Raw genomic sequence first — 21654 nt, 5'->3', positions numbered from 1 at the left:
TATATATTTTATGTTTTCTATTTATAAAGGATTTACTTAGATTCGAATGAAAATTTGATCTTACGAGAAAAGCTAAAGTTTTATTTGTGTAGTAATTTAAATCAAAAGTCAGGGAACACTCTTCTCTTAACTAGCCGACGAACTAGCTCGCGAGCTAGCTCATGAACTAGGCTGGTTTCGTATTCACACATGTATTAGACAACGGGTTCTTTTGAGTTTAATTCCAGCTCGGAATCGTTTCAATTTCAATATTTATGCGTTTAAATTCAGAACTTAATTTGCCCAAGCTCCTACAGATAAGCAAGGGTTTGCCTTGGGGGCCGTCTGATAGGGAGTAGGCGTGTTTGAGGGGGGCTCTTATTGTTTATGTGTTTTGATACACTTGCTCAGGGTGGTCGAATTATGTCACATATGTATTTTGTAAGGCATGATTGGAAACGAACTTTACTTTCGTGTCCTTACAAATACGTGTCTATATATAGCTGCCATATCATGATCGCTCGATAAGTCAGCTCGTGCATAGAAAATCTTTTGTGCCCAAGATAACTTGACAGCTAATGAACATAGATCTTATTTACCACAAAGATCTGTAAAAGCAATTGGTCGAGGCAAAAGTTGCTGTAAATAATCTCTTTTAGATCGTAGGGTATTTATTCTTCGGCATGCCGAAAATATCTGGTTTCTTTTCATTTTTGTTTGTATTGTAAGTCACAAATGAAATACGATTCATAAAAAATGTTTATCTCTTTAGCCGTCCGCTACGCTGTCATTATTCAGCGGCTGGACCAAATCCTTGGTCCCTTTTCATTATTTAAGCTAACATGTGCACAAATACACAAACCCACACACACACACACAGGCACACATTCACGCACGTTTAAATCTCGCATGTTACGTTGACGTCAAAGTATTTATCACAATGACAAAATCAGGCAAACGCACGGACTCACCAAAGGTGGAGCCGGGAGGGGCCAACCGAACAGACTTTACTTTAGGGTTTAAATGTAACACATTTACAAATTGTTTATACACACACATCAGCACAGACATGCACACACACGCGTCTCAGCATGGTGATAAATGATAACAAATTAGCGGTTTGTCTCTTAAGCGAAAAAGAGCGCACCACGCACAACGCACCACACACACACACCTAACCACACGCACACAACAGAGCAGAGCGATACCTAAAAGTTTCCACAATGCAATAAATCACATCACCTGGCCAACACACACACACACACACACAAAACCAACTCACGCAAATGCCTGCTCCTACAGTAAGCACTGCTATGTGAGAATAAGAATAAGAATAAGAATAAGAATAAGAATAAGAATAAGAATAAGAATAAGAATAAGAATAAGAATAAGAATAAGAATAAGAATAAGAATAAGAATAAGAATAAGAATAAGAATAAGAATAAGAATAAGAATAAGAATAAGAATAAGAATAAGAATAAGAATAAGAATAAGAATAGAATAAGAATAAGAATAAGAATAAGAATAAGAATAAGAATAAGAATAAGAATAAGAATAAGAATAAGAATAAGAATAAGAATAAGAATAGAATAAGAATAAGAATAAGAATAAGATAAGAATAAGAATAAGAATAAGAATAAGAATAAGAATAAGAATAAGAATAAGAATAAGAATAAGAATAAGAATAAGAATAAGAATAAGAATAAGAATAAGAATAAGAATAAGAATAAGAATAAGAGAATAAGAAAAAGAATAAGAATAAGAATAATAATAAGAAAAAGAATAAGAAGAATAAGAATAAGAATAAGAATAAGAATAAGAATAAGAATAAGAATAAGAATAAGAATAAGAATAAGAATAAGAATAAGAATAAGAATAAGAATAAGAATAAGAATAAGAAAAAGAATATGAATAAGAAAAAAAGATGATCCCCGCAACTCTGAAAGTTTATGAATTAGCTGTTAGACTAGTTCCTTTTAGACAGCTATGACTGTAAATATTACGTATACGCAACGCTTTTAGTTGAACGTTTGCTTCACTTTTTTCATTCTTCTGCGTGTGGGCGTGGGCGTGTGTGTGTGTGCGTGTGCGGGTGGGCGCGATTCTGGCTTAAGAAGCTGCTTTCTTATGCATGCATGAAGCAGAGGCCAGCGGCGCATAGCTGTGAGTTGTGACAGTAACCAGAGTCTGCCGTGAATCCTGAAGCCTGAATCCTGACCCGACCTAGCCAGCCAGCTCACGTACTCCTGCTGCTGATGTCCTTCTCGCATCCTGTGTGAATCCTTTTTACTGGCCTGCACAGCATTTATGAGTTGCTGCTCCGCCCATTCAACCGCTGAACTGCCTCCCCAACAGCTCCAACTGCTGCTCCAACAAGGAGGCCGGCAGCAAGAGCAGCACCAGCAGCAGCAGCCGCAGGATGCCACGTTGTGAGCTGGTTCGTTTGGGTGTTAAGTGTGTGCTTGCGCATAATTCATGCCTTGCACACCCACACACACACACACACACACACACACACACACATGCACACACACTTAGAGCAAGCGTTGGCTGGGTTCAAGTTGGAGGGTGGGACTCATTTTAATTATCATTTTCGGATTTGGGCGCGTTTGGAAAACTATGAAAATTTAATGAGAGGCTGCTGCCTGCGAGCAAAATTAGAGCCACCAATTTGTTGCAGGCCCGCACATGCACACAAACACGCACACACACACAGACACACACATTCGCACACACACTTATAACGTACATGCATGTGTTTGCCTGGCCATAACCCAACTGCCATGCCGGACAAAGGCTTGTTCAGGATCTGCCTGCCAGAGATCCTGTTGAACTTATTTCATTACATTAGAAAAAAACCAAAAATAAACAAACAAAAAAAAAAAAACCTTCGCAACCGCAACGCTATTTGTTTTTTAGTTTATGCATCCTAATGAAGCAACTTGATGTTCCCATAAGTGTGTGTGTGTTTGTGTGTGTTGGACAATTAAATGCACGCGGGCAGCATTGGATTTTGCTCCACTTACAGCACATCCGTCTAATAGCGCTGGCAACATATTAATAGTTTAAATTTAGCCTAGAATATACAATTTTATTCGTTTAGAGTTAACGCAGGTGAGCTTAAGATATAATTAAATTTTTGAACTTGTGAACGTTGAGATATGGAAAAAAGGAGATAAGCAACAGTTGCTGAGGCATAAGAAACTAATTTCGCTCCGATCGATGGCAATACATGTAACGCCTTAGCAAACTTAAACGATGATAGCTTTATGAGTGAGAAAGTAGCTTGCATAGCAACAGGCAAACCTGGCTATATCCTCTCGATTATCGGTCTCGATCAGGTATATATAAATAGCTCATAAAATCGCTAAAGCCTTAGACTTGCCCATCGTGCCCCAATTATAGTGCTCTGTGCAAGGTTATACAAAAAATTAAATAATTCAGCAAAAAATTGACAGCCTGGGCTCCTTTCTTGTTTACAATTTAGTGCTGACATTGCTAGCTTTTGTTTTGTCATGCGAAACTCAAATATTTTTGCTAAAAATGCGGTCGCATTCTTTTGTTTGCTTACAAAATCATCGACATAACGACCCAATTAGTTAGAACAAATGCACACATGACAGCTAACAGCTCATTCGAGGCAATTCACAAAGAGGGTTAGCCTGATATATATTAGTCTCTCCGAATAATAAAAAAGATTAAATAATATTTTATAGACACAAGCAAATGAAGGTCAATCGTTCTATATCCATGCCAAAATATTTTTTTTTTTTTAATGTCAGTTAATTATTTTCGACAAGACTTTAATATTCATATAAATATAATAATATGAAATATATAACAATAGATAATAATTAAATATATCCTAGACAAGATGAAACAAAGACCATTCTTTCCTATGCCAGCCAGTTCGTTCCATAATCCAATCTCAATACAAACTGCAATATCTTATATAGTAGACAGATACGCATTAAGAAAGAAAGCATCTTTAGAAAATTTCATAACCGAAACTTAACAGACGCATCTGAATATCAACTGAGTCGGCTATCAAAAAGCATCGTCAAATAAAAACTCTAATCTGGGTTTCGAGCACAAAATAAATCGTGCTAAACTTAACAACTCGAAAAGAGCTCTAAATAATATCCAGATTGATTCAAATTCCTAAAAACGGCAACTAAATAAAGCGAAAATAAAAAAAAAAAAAAAAACAGAATGCAACAAAAAAATAAAAAATAAAAAAAAACTCTTGTGAAAAATGCAGAGAAAAGTGTAAAATTGACAAAACTTTTAATGGATTTTATGACAACACAATTTTATGCTGATGTTGTAGTTGTTGTTGTTGCCGGTCAAATCACTTGCGCCATTTCCATTACGAATTTCCTGTAGCTTGATTTAACCCTTCGATATTTTTTTCATATAAAAATATTATCAACCCGTCAACGTCGCCAACAGCCGAATTCCGCTGTGGTCCATACAAAATGCAAAAAAAAATTTATATACATATATATATGTGTGTGTGTGTGTGTGTGTGTGTTTGAGGTGGGTGGGGTTAAAAAATTGTAACAAATATTCAAAAACTATTTTCAGCTTGCGTTGCACATTTCGCTGCGTGTGCTCTATGTGTGCTGTGTGTGTGCGTGTGCGATAGTTTAATATTCATTGGCCGTAATTTGATTGAAATAAGTGAAGCGCGCTTTTGTGCGTCGCCCGAGTGAGCAGCGTGGCGGGGTGCATGATGAATAGCAAGGTGCGCTGGCAAGGTGGCAACGGGCGTATTAAGGGAATGATGATGGAAGGAGGAAAGGGGCGGGTGGGTTGGGGGGGTATGGCTGTCTAGCATGCAGCAACGTTCAGCTTGGTTCATCATGAAATTTATGAAGCATTCAACACGCCAGGGCGCAGGAAATTAAAATTATTAAGCATCACTTTTTATGCGCCTGCCACCAAACCCAAAACTGAAGCGTGTGCGTGTGTGTATGTATATATAACTGTTTTTGCGTGCTATTGCCCACACACATTGTCAATTTAATGGCAGCCCCAATGGCCAATTGAAAATTGTGCTGATGAATGCACACAGCTCACCAGGTAAGCAAAGCCAAAGGCGGGCAGGCAGCCAGCTCATAAGCACTTAATGTGTGGAATTACATAATCATATGAAAATGCTTTTGTTTGGCGATATTGACAACTAGTAGATACTCATATTGGGTCTAGAGATGAAGCTCTGCAACAATTTACTGTGGCTCTTAATGGGCCCAGACGGGCGAATGTGGTTAAATAGATTGGACTATTGCTGGCATGCAGATGTTTGCCTTTGCCTTCTGTGCACATTTACACAAGTGCTAACGATATTAACGCTAAATATATGTAAACAGGGCTGTTTTATGCTTATGTTGCTTGATTTCGAAGTAGTTCAATTAAATTAGTTTCATCTGTCTAGAGTATAAGTAGGCGCTCGACGTGGCAACCTATCGCAAATGCTCAAGTAAAGATTTGCGATTAAATATTCTCACAGCTAGTTATCGATAGTTGCAATTTTCGATAGCTGGCATACACAATCAGTTTTAATATATTTAACTAGTCACATAGACTAAAAACTGGGACCTGAACAGACAAAGAAGACGATCTACAACTATCGTTTATAGCTACTAGCGATAGGTTAATCGATAGTTTTTCATTTTCATATTTAAATAGTTGAATTTCCTATTCCAATTATATCTGGTTTAATTGTATCGAAATGTAGCCCGTTTTTTTTTTTTTTTGATTAGACCATAGTCAGAATAGTTACAACTAGTCATATAAAATTCAAGAGATATTCAAGCTTCGTTTATTAATAGCTCAAAATGTTTTCATTATAACTGAAAAATGTTCTAAAATCAGTTAGATCGAATAATTTTAAATGCGGATTTCTGGATTGGGCTGTGCATAGCGTTTGTTACACTAATGAAATTGCCAGGATTCTATTCACATGCGTTGCCATTGTTGTTTATCTAACTCTCTACCTTGCCCTGCCCCCCTCCCCACGCCCCACTCAGCACAACACACTCCAACTTTTGTGGTTTTTCGTTTATGCCAACGTTTTTGGGGACGTCATGTGGCATTGTCGTTTGGCTTTTACCATTTGACTGCGCGCATAATAAAAATTGGCACATATTTTTGGTCTCAATGCGGTTATTGCTGCCGCTGCAGCTGCAGCTGCAGCTACGTTTTCACTTTTCACAGCAACAACAAATAATACATAAAAATTTATACGTATAAAACGCAAGAGTGTGGCGCAGAGGAAGATACAATTGCGTTGCAGTTGCAATGCAAATGCTGGCTACGTTTTTGCATTTATACCCTTGACCATTAAACCTATACAATTTGGGTATACTCGTGTCGCATGTGGCGAATAACGTTTCCCCAACTTGATCTACATGCAGATATGAAACTGTTTGTCCTGCCTGACTAACTAATGCACAGCTTAAGTTACCTATTGTGACGTTAGGTTCTGGAAAATTATGTGCGCAAACGTTGAAAATTGACGAAAAACAGTAATTTTAATATTTCGTACTTAGCATTCAATGGGCGTCAAACTCGGTTTCAGAGTTCTTTGTGAAAACTCATCTTAGACAAGTTTTCGTATGTAATGTTATGTAAGATATTATCACTCGGTTTTCAGGGCAACTTTGTGCATATTTAAGCTTTCCACGTTCGAAAATTGGATAGCAAATTGATATCTTGAAGGCGTCTAAGGTCACATAATTTAGTAGGGAATGAATAGGGAATTGCTCAGATATTTTTTGACTAAATTCGATGTGATACATAGGCCAATTCCATGTAGATCTAGCCTAGATATATATTTTTTCTATATATGCGCTCCCATTAAAGGGTATCTACTCGATCAAGTGGTATTTTAGCTGCTGCTTGTTATGTTTTTGACATTTTATTGCATATGTGCGACACACAAACACAGCCAATAGCACAAATTGATGCATAAGTTATAGGAATCGCAATGCGTTGATTGTCAGTTTGCCCACTGAGCGCAAAATGTGCGCCAAAGCGTAATGAAAAGCAATGAAAATGAGACTTAAAAATTGAATAGCAACAGCGATGGCTAACTGATGGCTACTGGTGCCACCTGGCGGCCAAGTGTATACACATACTGACAAACCTATATACATACAAACATGTACATGCATCGCCAAATATATAGATTAAGGCTGCGAGCCTAAGCCGTGTGCCCGTATTCGCCTGAACCGGTTAACGAACGAAGTTTCCCTTCTAAAGATAAAAAAATACGACCTCGAAGTAAGGCCTCCATTTAATAGATTTTTTCAGGGATTTGGCCACCGTTAAAATTTTGAATTATAATTTAAAGAAACCGCTTGCGCTCGTTGATCTATCAGCTGTTTATGGAGATATTACATTTACAATTTTCACAACATCGATAGAAACTCGATAAGGCATCAGTTCAATAATTCAACAAAAATCTTGCATTGCAATTCATTTTGCTTGAAGTACAAACAAATTACAAACCAACTTGCATTAAAAGGCATTTGGTAAGAATTTATTGAAACTTTCACAACATTCGTTCAGAAATTAGGTCCAATTTCAACCAATGTATGTACAGAGACAGAGAGGCAGATCTATGTGAGGTGTCAAGACGAGACTTAAAGCCTGAGAGACTAGTTAGCATAGACGGACATAGCTATAGCAAGACGGCTGATCCAGAATATAAATCTCCTATAGGATCGCAGATATCTCGTTCTATGCGAGTCACATTTCATGACAAAATTTTAATATCCTCTAGAAGGGCATAAATAGGAACAACAATAGAGTATATATACTTTCGACATTTTCCCCAACTGTGATTCACGAAATTTACTTTGCAGCTTTTGATCGAAAATTGCCGGCCGTAAGTTTAACATACGGCATGCCTAATGGAGTTTGCTAAAGGTTGTTTTTTTTTTTTCTCTTTTGATGTAATTCGTGGGCCACCGAAGGGATGTGGTTTGGTGTTCGTAGTGCTCACGTAGTGCTCCATGCTCCAGTAATTGAATTTCTGTGCGCACAGAAAAGTATGCCACATGCAATAACGGGCGAAATTTGGACGTGAAAACGTGAAATTGCCTGTGGTTTTTGTTTGTGCTTTTATTTGATTTTTTTTTTTTTTATTTTGTTGCTGTCGTGCCTGTTTGTTTAACGAAGTGGGGGGGGGGAGGGGAATAGCAAGGGATTGGAGCTGGGCTTATGTGCTGTAACACGCCAGTGACAATGACAGGCAGCGCTGACAACGACAACGACAACGACAACAGCAACAACGATAATTAAAAATAATTTGTGGAGCCCAAAGCTCTGGTCAACTAAAACCAAGCGAAAAAGCAGGCAGGACACACACACACACACACACACACAGCACAGCACACACAAACACAGAGCACACACAACACAGCCAACTCTGGTATGCAGGACACAGGATGATGCAGGAACATGCAACGCATTCGATATGGATGTGAATGTGCATGTGAAGGCTGAAATGGACACTCGCACAAAACCGCCAACATGTTGTTGCTGGCCGAAACGACGGGCTGCATAGGCTCAACGGCACGGCACTTGGCAAACAATCAGTCAAAAGGTGAAAGTAAGCCCGCTCGCTTCTGATTAAAACTGCAAATACGCGACCCAAGCTGACGCCCGCAGGCCCGCCATAAACCCTAAGCTTGATCAAAACACAACAAAAACCAAACCCCAAGCCGAAAGCAATTCAGAAACTGGCTAAGCGCAAAGGGCTCAAACACGGCTTGCAGTTAAAAAGCAACGCGTTCCCAGAGAATAGTACACAAACATACACTCTCTACCGCTCTACCTCTCTCTCTCTCTCGCACTCTCTCTCACACTCTATCTCTCTCTCACACACATATACACACAGCACTGACATGAGCATTTTTAAGTTTGAGTGACACGAACCGAAGGCACAAAGTGCTTGCCATCGAGCTGTAGGCAGGTGGGGAGAAAACGCAAACGCAAACGGATCGGGGCTAGGGGCTGGGGATAGTCCGTGTAGAGAGCACTTAATGCAAGTGAAAGCTGGCAAAGGCAACGCCACTGGGTCGATGGGTCGCTCACTCGTTCGCTTGCCTCCATTGTGGTCCTGGCCTGTTTGGGCCTCGGTTTTAGACTTGGCAGACAGGCAGCAGCTCAGTCACTCAGTCAAGCAAAGAAACAAATAGCCAGGAAAAGGACAGCAGACGGCTAAAGAAAAGTCACCAGCAAACAGGCAGTACAAACGGGCACGGCAGCAAAATAATAAGAGAGAGAGAGAGAGAGAGAGAGAGAGAGAGAGAGAGAGAGTGAGAGAGAGAGAGAGAGAGAGAGAGAGAGAGAGAGAGAGCGAGTAGATAAAGATACTAAGCTAACTAGCAAATACCTTCAATGATGATATGAATTGCTACACCAAGCTAATATCTATTGTACTGTTCATCAATCAGCATGATTGACTGACATGGATAATGAGTGCACATTCCATGCCAACAGCACGATAGAGAGAGTGGAAGAGTAGCAAGACATAACAAGCAGTTAAGCTCGACTAGAAAATAACTTTGAGGGTAATTAAAATTTGATTGATTGACCGACTGATTGATAATGAACGCACAGCCCTATCCTACCATGTAGTTAAGCTCAAGATATAAAGTGTTAGCGGTTTAATAATGAGGTAACAAGCTCAACTAGCAAAAAGCTTTAATGCTAATGTAATTTCTGTTTGATTACCCGATTGATTGAATGATTGATAACCAACGCGCAGCCCAATCAATCAGAATTTTTATAGTAAGAGAGAAGTAAGTGATAACAAGATAACAAGCTCATGATATAAGGTGTTAGCAAATTAATGTCGATACAACTATGTGTGATGATTGACTGATTGATTGATAAAGGAGCCAACAGAATTATAGAGCAAGGGGATAGAATAAGATAACAAGCAAAAAGTAGATACTTTTAATGCAATGAAAAATTTTGCAAATTTTTAGTTGCAATATTCCTGACTGATTGATTGATTGATTGACTGAATATGAACGCAAAGGCAAACCGACAAAAATATATAGCGAAAGTATGAGTAGAAAAAAATGACAAGCAGTTACGCTCAACATGTAGATACTTTTAATAAAGATAAAAAATGCTGCAATTCTTTAGTATCAACATTTTTCCAGACTGATTGATTGATTGACAGCCCAAGCCAATAGATGGATAAGCCGAGAAGGGGAAATATGACTACTGGCAGTTAAGCTTAACTAGGAGAGACTTAAGGTGCACAGACAAAATATTGCAGCAATTAAATTTCAATATTTGTGCTGACTGATTATTTGATTGATAATCAATGGTCTGACTAAGCCACTAGTTTAACTGTTCTTATTACAAGTTCGTGCCATACTTTGGATATATCATATAAAAAACAAAATATTTTACAGGTTGACAACTTTGACCAGAAGCATTACTATTAATCAGTATGCCTTACAAAACCAAGCACTGACCAGATTATCAGATTACTGCCATTGCTTCTATAAAAGCTAATCTGAAAAGAAAATAAACAGCAATTTACTCAATGTCAGAACCCGAAACAGCTTAACAGAAGTGGGGCCATTTGCTAGCGAAAGTGAAAATAAATTTACGCTTCGCCCCAAAATGTATGCAGCATACAAATAAAAAGTCATGTTAAACAGATTTCGATGGGTGTCCCGAAATAAAGGCGCCGCTTGTTGAAGCAGCAGCAGCAGCAACGGTAGCTACTTGTAATCCCTTCAGGAAATCAACTAAGCATTTTAATTAACTTGGCCCAAAACAACAGGCCAAACAACTGCCCTGAAAATGGGCAACAAACAACAAACAACAGCTGCAAAATATGACCAAAGCCACAAACTAAAATCAAAGCCACACTAGAGACTTTCGACTAACTTCTACTGCCACACACACACACACACCCAACCAATTTCTCTCCCTCATGTGTGTGTTTGGCCGTGTATCATGATAATTTACTGAAAGCGCAGCCATTTGTAGTCACTCACACATACACACACCAACACAATCAATATTAAATTTCCACTTGCCACATCTTTATTTGCTCTTGTTTTGGCGCAAACAAAGCGCGGCGCATAGACGAAATGGCAGAGAAATCGAGCCGTTATTAGAGATGAGCTCGTGTCGTGTTTTTGCACACGTGCACACGATTTTGCAGGAGTAAACACGTCTTTACACGAACTTGCAACTTATTATATAACAACTTTTAGTTAGTTTTAGCAAGAGTAGGGCGAGTTGAAAAAAAAAAATGAATAAAGATTTTGGACTCGAAAAATGTTGTGTTAATAAAAACGTTGGCAATATTTAAACAATTGACTCGTGTTAAAAGAAGGCCATCTCTAGCCGGAAGAAAGCCTTCGGCAAAAAGGATTAAAGCGTGGGCTAATATCGGGTATACGGGATAATGCTGGAACAGAGCACCGCCATATAATGCGAGCAAAGCACAACTAATTTTCGAAAGGCAATTTCATTATACTTATTTGTGTGCGATTTGCAGAACATAAACATGCGACGGATGTGCAGGGGTGAAAGAGATAGCCAGACAAAGTGCGGGCGGGGGAGGTGCAGGGAAACGCTTAGAAACACATTTCCAAATGCAAATCTAAACTGCTGTTTGCACACGCACACACACACACAGGCACACACACACACACATGTACAGTTGTACACACACACGCACGCACATAGGTGAAAAGTTGACACAAAGTTTTCAACCGAAGTTGAAGTTAGAATTGGCTTTGAAAGGCTTTGCAGGCACTGAATGTGTAAAATTCGAGTTATTTAACAAATAGAAATAGAAATTAAATGAAAAAAAATATATATATATATATACATTTGTGTATATATATAAGAAATGAAAAACTTTTAATTTCATTTACAATGAGTTGATGCAGTTGCAGAACTGTTTGTGAATTACTTCATCAAATTGTTGTCGCAAATGTAATATGAAACCAAGTGAACTATATTGCAATATTTTATATGCTCTACTGAGTGACTGACTATCTGACTGTTTGACTGACTGAGTGACGGACGTCACAGCCACTGGGCTGATGTATATTGCATTGGAGCTGAACTTCGCTCAAGCAAATAAATCTTTAAGCCGTTAATTTTATCCACATGTGTGATAAATAAGCGAAAACTTTGGTAAGCAATTTCTTCGTTTTGGCTTTAATCTCTTGCCTCGTTCCAATCCTTTGTAGCAGCTCTCAATACTTTCAAATTCCTCTTTTTTTTCGAGCTCAAGGCTTAAACACATTTCTACATTTGGCCCAAATAGCCCAAATAACTATCAACGCAATTTTCTTTATTATATTTACCCATGTGTAATTACGTTCAATTGGCTTTTTCTTGAGCCAGTCTCGGCAAATATTAATCTCTCGTCTTTTCTTAGGACACTTGCAACTAGTTGCCATTCTGCTTGCCACTTTGTTTCTCCAGCTCTCTCTTACTCTGCATTCTCGTACTGTGGCAGTGTCTCGGCTTAATGCCTTTGACCCATTTGGTTGGCCTGGCGGCCAAATGGTTTGCCTTGAAACTCAATATTAACTTTAGAGCTGAGTCCACTGTTCTTGTACATATATGTATGTTTGTATGTAGTTGTGTGTGTGTGTGTGTTTATGTGTATGTGTCAGGTCAAAATGCAATCATAACAATAAATTCCATTTACACGTTCGCCTTTACTTGACTGCTCTCTCTCCCTCTCCGCGTGCTTTTATACTCTTGCATGGGACAATATAAATTTCTCTTGATTTGTGTCGCCAAGAAGGAAAGCTTAACACGTTTTGTCCTATATGTTATGCATGTGTATGTGTTCAGTACAGTTATATTATTGTAATTATTTTAAATTCTGCTTTTTGCGACTTTCGCAAACGTTGTGCTTGCTGTTTGAAGCCTTAACCGATCTATGTTTTTTGCAAATATTTGCGTGATTTTTCAATTCTGCTTTGTGCGTTATTCGTAAACGTTTCACTCTTCACTAAACGTTGCACTAGCTATGTTACACTGTTTTCAAAAAAGAGCTGTTCAAGTTTCGTTCTTTAATATTCCTTTTATGTGCCACATATGTCATGATTATTGTGCAGGTTAGTGCAAAATTATCCGACTCAGCTGCAACACCAGATGCCTTTTAGCAACTCACTTTTCATATCCCACCACCCCCTCTCCAGATCACGAAGCAAATGTGTATCTGGCTTTTTTGACACTTGACAGCGCCAATTGCCGTTTTCTTGGCAGCATTTTCAATTACGTAGCCAGAGCACAAAATAGCACGCGATTTTTGCATAGAGAATCCTGCAAATGAAGTCATCCAAAGACTTACGGATTTGTGTGCCCAGACAGCGCTGCAGGCAGCAGTCAGATGTGGGTCATTCAGTGAATGTGCACTGAATTCATGAAGGTAACTAAGGCTCTCAACTGATGCCTGTCACAATCACAGCCAACGTGACGTCACAAGTGTTGTATAGCTCTGAGTTTCTTTGCCTAATGTCATCAAATTGACAATAAATGAAGGAAATTAGTTAAGTGAATGAAATTGCATTGCATACGAGCTAGCGAGGGGTTTGATTAGGAAATAATCTGTCTACTTTTGGAGAAGCTCTGTTGAGTGCAGCTAGCTTGTTGCAAAAAACATCTATTTTCGTTTAAGTTACCAATAATATTGTGGATATTGCATAGTTGACAGCTATTAAGTTAAAGATACGTAAGCTCTATATGCCACTCCAGAAGCTACCTGACAAGTTTGGTGGCTGTTAAAACCTAAGAGATACAGAGACACATGATATCGATATCGATAAGTTATCGATTATCGCATACAAACTTATACTGTGCGATTACTAGGAGAACCTACGTTGAAAAGACTGACATAACTATATCTACTCGGCTATTGATGGTGAATCTCATTATAAACGCTATGGAATCAGAGATTTTTACTTCTCCAAAGTTACATATATATGCACAAGACTATTTTTTCACTTTTTAACTAGTCTCAATGAATTCAGCGTACAAGAAATAAAGAAACAGCTTACACTCTAAGCTCATAACTTCTCAGGATCATTTGGACCCTTTTCAAAATAATATTACTTAGAAACCTTCAAATCTTAGAGCACTATATTTCATTTCGCTGCCAAGAAGCGCTTTAAATGGGATGCACGATATGCACAGATATGGAATATGAATGATAACATTTCTGAATTGAAATCCTATAGCTTTCTGTGGTGCGGGCGCACATGTTGGGGCCTGTTGCCAAGCTTTACGAGCTGTGCACATGCTATGGCTCGATGCTGATTCCGTTGGCATCGATACTGCCTTGTACTCACATCCGCATATACTTCTTTTTCTTTTGTATCTTTCCTTTGCGGCGGCAAAATGCAAAACCCAAAACGGATAAAGCGAAAAATGCCAAACATAAAATGGCGAAATGCACAAGGAAACTGCGATTAGTTATGTCTGCCATGGTTTAGACAGCCAGCCTCTCTCTCTCCAACACCCCACCCCCAACCCCCCTGAATGTTTCTCATCTTTTTTTTTCTCAAATTATTTGTTGCTGCTTTGCTTTTAATTCTCTGCCGCAGTCGCAGTTGCCGCCTGCTGCTGTCAGTCAGGCTCTGCTTTTCGTTTGCCGTTGGTTTGTTTTTTGTTCTTTTCTTTTATTTATTTTTTTTTTTTTGCATATTTTTTCTCGCATTCATTTTGCCATTTTGTTTTTGCATAGTTCAAGTTATGTGGCCCGCAAAGGCATACAGAAGGGCCGCCACAAACACACACACGCACACATACATACATGCATCCGTATACTATGATATACATATGTACACACATATGCAACGAGCTGTTTTGTGTCTGAGCCAACTATTTTGTAGGTTATTAGGGCGTATTTCAAGCAGACAGACTGTCACACCCAAACACACAGACACACTAACGCAACAACTGAGAAACATAAACAGGGCTTTAAATTTAGAACATGCTGTTATTTTTATCAAGCTTTCATTTGAAGTGAAAACATTGCCGGCCCCTAACACAATCTGTTCGCTTATTTCTATCGTATTTTGTCAATGCAGATGTTAAAGTGGACATGGAGGACCATGTTGTCTGCAGCATGAATTATAAATTAACATGCAGCAGCTAAGCAAATGCCACAGTAATTTATTGGACTATCAAATGTGTCCACATTGACCACTTTATATCGGGAATGCATTGATAGCCATGCTTTTACACCATATTAATTTAAAAAAGAAAAACTTGTTTATGTTTCTTAAAAATTCCTTTCCTAGGCTTATCAAGAAGTTACAGACGTAATTAAAAATGATTCGGTTAATGCATTGCATTTTTTCCACACTGAAATAATTTTTTGTATTTTACGTTACTTGGAAAAAGTTGATCAAGCAAAGAAAAAGAGCTTGTTCTGCCCAACTGATCACCATCTTTAAGGGTTAGATTCTGCAATTTTTACAGAAGTTTTGTCTATTATTGCACAAATTAAAGATATTATTATTAATTTTCTAAAGTTTAAACGTTGCTTTTCATGTCCCATTCATTTTGGCCACTCATAAAAATATACAGCGCATCATATAGTCCGTCATGCCTTGTCACATTTGCGGTTAAACAAGAGAATCTTTCTACGTGACAGTCGCCTCGTTCAGCTGAAGGACTCAGGAACTTAAGGACTCAACGAGAAGTTCACTTCGGGTTGTTGGGTGCCATTTTTGTTGCTTTTGTGTGTGTTGGATTAATGTTTATAGCCGATGCGATGCCTTTGACCATTGACCAGGCGCTATCCAAGCTCTAACCGGAATAAGTGTTAGATGGAGGCGAATGTGGTGGTCGGAAAGAGGGTGGGGGGAGGGGAGGGAGGGTGTTTTGATTATGATGCCGGCTCGTTTTAAAGCGGATTTGAACGCTGTTGAATATTATTTATGGGGCTGCCTTTTATTTCGCACAAAACTCGCAACGAGACCCGAAGTTAGCGACCCTTAAGAGCCAATGCACACACATGTGTATGCGTGTGGCTGCGTGTGTGTGTGGATATGTGCCAACATTCTTTGGGTATTTAAACAAAGATTTATATTTTATATGTACTATACACATACATATATATTTATTTATTCTGTGCAAACGGCCAACGGAAATTGCAAGTGGAGCGTTGAATCCTTTTTGCTTCAACACGTCCTGTCTGTGAGGGTGAGGGTGTGTGTTTGTGTGTGTGTGTGGGTGGGTGTGTGTGTGTGTGTGTGTGTGTGTGTGTGTGTGTGTGTGGGCGCCTGTCCATTGTTCGAGGATTTGTAGGGACTTGTTTCATATTTCACAATAACTCCATTTATTGTTGTTGAGGGGGGAGCTTTAAAGATGAAACGAGGTTATCAGTTTGAGGTTTATGGTTCAGGGATAAACTATTAAGACCTCAGGAGAAGCCTGATTTGTGTGCGTAAGTGTGTGTGTGTGAGGGCGTGGGTGTGCGTGCGGAAGACGGCGGGGGGCACACACACATACACGCGCACTGTTCACACTTCACACTAATTGGTGCAATATGCATATTTTGTCTATTAATTTGTGTTTATGCATAATTCAAATTAATTATGCATAATCGTGATTAACAGCCATATGCAAATTTTGCTTGAATTAAACGGCAGCCGCTGATCCGCTGCTTTTTTTCTCTCACTGTATTTTAATTAGCCAAATAACATGTGTGTGTGTGTGTGTGTGTGTGTGTGTGTGTGTGTGTGTTTGTTTGAGTGTGGGCTGATGTGTGCACTGGTGTATGTTTGTGTGCTGCTGCTATTTTATTTATGAGCTTAACACGTGACGCGCTATGTTTTATCTGCGCCCAGCGCGACAGTTGGTCAACAAGAAGCGCAGCAATTTGACCAGGCCCACCCCATTTAAGCCCCAAATGAGTATCGCATTGATTACATTTGGGGTTTGGGACGTCGCTACGCAAAAAAAAAGCACACAAAATAGAATAAATAAGATGAATCCTTGCTGCTTCAAAGGAATCCATTTAAATATTTTTTCTGCAAAACATTCTCATCACAAAGAATACGTCTGAAGATAAAAGAAGCAAAGTATAAGAAGCGAGTTATAATGTGCAGGCACATAGAATGTATGTTCTATGGTTTGTGGTCAAAGGTAGGCTAGAGATATAGCGAGAGGCAAAGTGGGACAGCAAAGCGCTGAGAGTTGTAAAAATAAGTAAATAAGGTGGCAGATCAGGAAGAAGAGCGAGAATAACAGAAGTGTGAGAAGCTCAAGGATGGGCAAAGTGAGTGACACAGCGAGAATCAACGCAAGAAGTCAAATTAATAACAAAGCAAGAAGCAATAAAATAAGTCAAGCTATGGGGGAGGCAAGCAAAGAAGGAAGAAGCAAACTTGACAGCAAAGTCCAAAGCAAAGCGAGAAGCAAAGCAATAAGCTAAAGCATAGGTTGTGAATGTAACATGATAACCGATGGTGAGAAGAAATGTAGGAAAGGTGAAAATCAAAGTAAGAAGCATGGCAGCAAGGTAAATGCCAGCAGATGAGGAAGCGAGAAGTAAAGTTAAAATCAACGCGAAAAGCAAAATGAAGAGCAAAGCGAGAAGCAAAGCAAGAAGCTAAAGCAATGTGAGTGTTTAAAGCATGCTAGCAAGCAAGAAATAAACTTGACAGAAAAGACTGAACCAAAGACCAAAGCAGAGGTCAAGAAAAGCAGGAAGTCACGTAAAAAGTAAAGTGAGAAGAAATGCAGTGGAAATCAAAGTGAGAAGCATGGAGCAAGCTTAAAGAAAGCAAACAGAAAAGCGAGCAACGCGAGAAGCAAATCGCAATCCGAAGCTAGAGGCCAAAGCAAAGCAAGCACATAGCATAATTCCAAGCAATTTGAAAATCTAAGAAAGCAGCTAGGTGGAAAACAAAGCCCGAATAGAAGCAATAATGTAGTAGGAAAAACGATAAGTTAAGTGAGAAGCAAAGTGAATAAAAAACAAAGCAAGGGTAATGAAAAATAGATAAAGATAGATAAGCAGAAGACAGAGCGTAAAACAATATGCCAAGTCTAAAGCGAAAAACCCAACCGTTAAGTCAAAGTGGCAAAGTATTAAAGTGGACTTCGCTTCTTTCTGAACTTCTTGCTGCGCAGCTAACTCTGCCAAAAATAATTGCACAGCAAACAATTCGTAACTGTTCTGGGCACACTATATTTGAAGAAATTCATAGTTATCCGCATTATCAACTGAATGGAATATTATCTGGCAGCAAGTTCAGATTAGTTCACAACTCAATTTGATGGCGCTGCTTTCAAAATGCGGCTACCGCAACTCGGTTTTGGGGCATTGCACTTCTACACCCAAATCTCGTTCGCCACGCACACTCAACGCCTTTGGCCCAGTGCCCAAAAACTTTGCCATGAGACAACAAAATTGGGCGAGGGCCGACAATAGTGAGCACCCGTGCCGCCGCTGGCCCCTTTCCCATGCCACAGCCCAGAACTCAGCTAACATAAGCTGGTTGACAATATTTTAAGTCCATCTAAGAATCAATGCCCGACTAAAAAATACCATGTAACCAGATGCCACTTTATATAGTACACATTTCTATTCTCACTTTTACCTAGAGTCCGATCCGAATTTTTAGACCATTCAAGTGTTAGATCAATGTGTTGATATACGAAAGCTTACGCTTACAATTGCAATTATCAAAATTCGCACAAGCGGTGATATTTCTTTAGGTCTTGATTATACCTTTAAGAGATTTGCACTTTGTGCATCTTACGGGTCAAAGAGAACAGGCAGACAGGCTCTCTGCCGTTGCCTCTCACATACAGTTCCACAGCACCTTTAAATCCAATCATACCCATTCTCAGTGGATACAGGGTATATATATAAAAAAAAAAAGAATAGGTGGGGAAAAGTAAGTGACCCTCCGAGCTTATCTTGCTTTTTATTTGGCCAACGCTTCGGCAGCTTTTGGCTAATTTTGTTTATTAAAAGTTGGCTGACCTTTTCTTGCCCCACAAAAAGCGACAAAAAAAAAATATATAAATATATTGAGAAAAAAAAAAGAAAAACAAAAATAAATAAATACACCACACCACGAAGCTCGTGTTGCGAAATTAATTTTTCTGTGTGTTGGTTCTGCTTTCAGGGTTGCCAAGTGTCATTAGTTTGCTGTTTGGCAGCAACTCGGAGACATAGTTAAATTAGCTAAACATTGCGGTGGCTCTTACAGCGCTCGGCCAGCTGCCAGCTGCCCGACTGGGGATGGTAACTGCCGGTAGGGAGGGGGCGTGGCAATCGACCGCATTTGATGAAAAAGTTGCCTGCGGACTGTTGCTGCTGCCGCCGCTGCTGCCGCTACTTCTGCGCGTTTGGGTGGCCTCCGGTATGTGAGTGGTTTTTCTGGCTGGGTGGTGCGGCTAATGCCTTTTGCTTTTGCACTTCACTACACTTGGCAAAAAGTTTTCGCATAAAAATGTAGATAATGCCGGCTGGTATGGTGGGATGGCATGCGCGAGGGTCGGGTAAAGGAGGAGTGTGAGGGGGAGGAGGGAGGGCAATAAATGGATTTGTGCCCTGAATGCGTTTCGCCCACCAACTGCAAATGATGGCAGGCAACAACAGCAGTGGGCGTGCCCACTAAGCGGTCTGCACTGCTGCTAAATGAATTTGTCTACAACAAAAAATTCAGATAAATTCGCTTGAACCGAAAATGCGCAGCATGAACAATTTTTAACTGTTGCGGTCAAAATTAATCGGGTCCAAAATAAAGACTTCGCAATTAAGTCTGCGAGCACATTTCAAACGAATGAAATTTATTAAAGTGAGTCGACAAATGTTTTGACATCTCGACTGTATGCAGTTTACAAAGCTCGAAAAGTTCTCTCTATTACAAGCCATAGAACAAGTTAATCAATCCGCAATGCTCATTAGCACAGAATGTTCATGATCTTAATGAACTTCTCTCGCCCCACAAAAAAAAATATTTTTTAATAGGTTCAGAGATGATTTATAAAATTTCTTGAGCATAGTGGAATAAGCCAAAATGCAGGACTTATCGCTTGGGTAATGGGACAAGTTATCGATTATCGGCAATTTAGCTATGTTTAGATGAACATGGCTAGATCATCTTATCTATTTATGAAAGTCAATATGTTATTTATATAATTTATTAAACCAGAGATGCTTTCTTTTGCCTGTTATATGAGAAACGCTCCGAACATTCAATTGATTTTAGTGATGTTCGAAAAATTCCTGAAATGCGTTTCGAGACTTGCGAGCCAAAAATCGAATTTAAAAAGCAATTTGTGCTGCAGAGCAGAAATAAATTCTGATATTTCTTATGCACAACTTGCAGCAACTTATTAAAATGAGATACTGAAAAGGCCTCGAAGGAAATGCCATTGGCTGGCATCATAAATTAAGTCCTGTCTTGTCTCAATGCGCTGCATCAGCTTGAAGCGAACGAGCGTACATAAAATTGCATTTATTTATATATATACACATGTGTGTATGTGTGTGTGTGTGTGTGTGTGTGTGTGTGTGTGTGTGTGTGTGTGTGTGTGAGTATGAAAAAGTTTGCAAAAAGTTAGTTGACTGCCTGAGCTCAATATTTATGTGTCTGTTTATCGATTTCACGGATTACGAGTATCCATTTGAGCATTTCAAGCCGACGCGCCTCGAACAGTTCAATGGCAATGCACATAACGAAGTCATAACTGTTTGACAAGCACCTGGCATGGGATCGCTCTCTCTCTCTCTATCTCACTCTCTCGCTCTGTCGTTCTGTCTCTTACGTTCACTGGGTCTCCATGCTGCCGGATGGCGCGGTGTTCAGTTGCTTTGGGGCACAGCCGGGCATCACTTATCAACCATTTATAAACAATAAACGAATATAAACAAGAAACTTTTGCCAGCGTCAAATGCATTACAACAATGCCACAAGGCAAGCGAGGAGCAGAGCAGCAGTGGAGCAGAGAAGTGGATGAGATCGGGGCTGGAGGAGGCGAATTCGGAGGAGCCAACAATGAAAGCACAGATAAATGGCATAAATATGGCAAACAAAATGGACAGAGGGTGCGTAAATTGACGCTGGGGTTGCCAATGTAACTGAGCTAGCACAAAGGGGGTGTGTGTGCGTGTATGTGTGTGTGTGTGTGGGGGGGACTGGTGGGAAATGCAGATAGAAAGTGGAACAGACAGCGAGTGATGGAGGGAGAGGGAGCAGGAGCAAGAAGGTTCTTGTTGACTCTCTGCTCAGCCAAAACATGTCAATGTGAAAAGTTTTTTGTGTGATTTCCTGAAACTTATTTGTCCCGTTTTGGCTTTTATTTTGCTTCATTGGAAGTTGCTGCTGAAATGACAGCAAAACGAAAGGAAAACAAAATAACGAGAAGTAAAATAAAAGCACATACAAGTGCTCCACCAGAAAATGCCCTGTAAGAAAATGACAACACGGCGTTGCAAGCATTCAAGCTTTCTTCTATTCGTACTTTCACAGGGGCACACACACTTCGTCGTTGATGATTCCATTTGCATACAATTTTCAGGTCTTATTCAGCACACAGATCAGTGAGAGGTATTCAAACAGAGAAATATTCTGGACCTGAATATATAATATTAGCATCTATGTACTTTACATATTTTTTGTGTCTTTACCT

At 39.4% G+C, this 21654-nt stretch overlaps 1 protein-coding gene across 3 annotated transcripts in view; it reads right to left on the bottom strand.

Moving 5' to 3' along the window:
• Positions 1-21654, bottom strand: part of Ten-a (tenascin accessory) — a 289872-nt gene that overhangs the window by 223551 nt on the left and 44667 nt on the right. The window lies entirely within an intron of this gene.

Source organism: Drosophila virilis, chromosome X, assembly GCF_030788295.1.
Source record: "Drosophila virilis strain 15010-1051.87 chromosome X, Dvir_AGI_RSII-ME, whole genome shotgun sequence".
NCBI classification, from domain to species: Eukaryota; Metazoa; Arthropoda; class Insecta; order Diptera; family Drosophilidae; genus Drosophila; species Drosophila virilis.
This window is presented reverse-complemented; position numbering and strand designations above follow the sequence as displayed.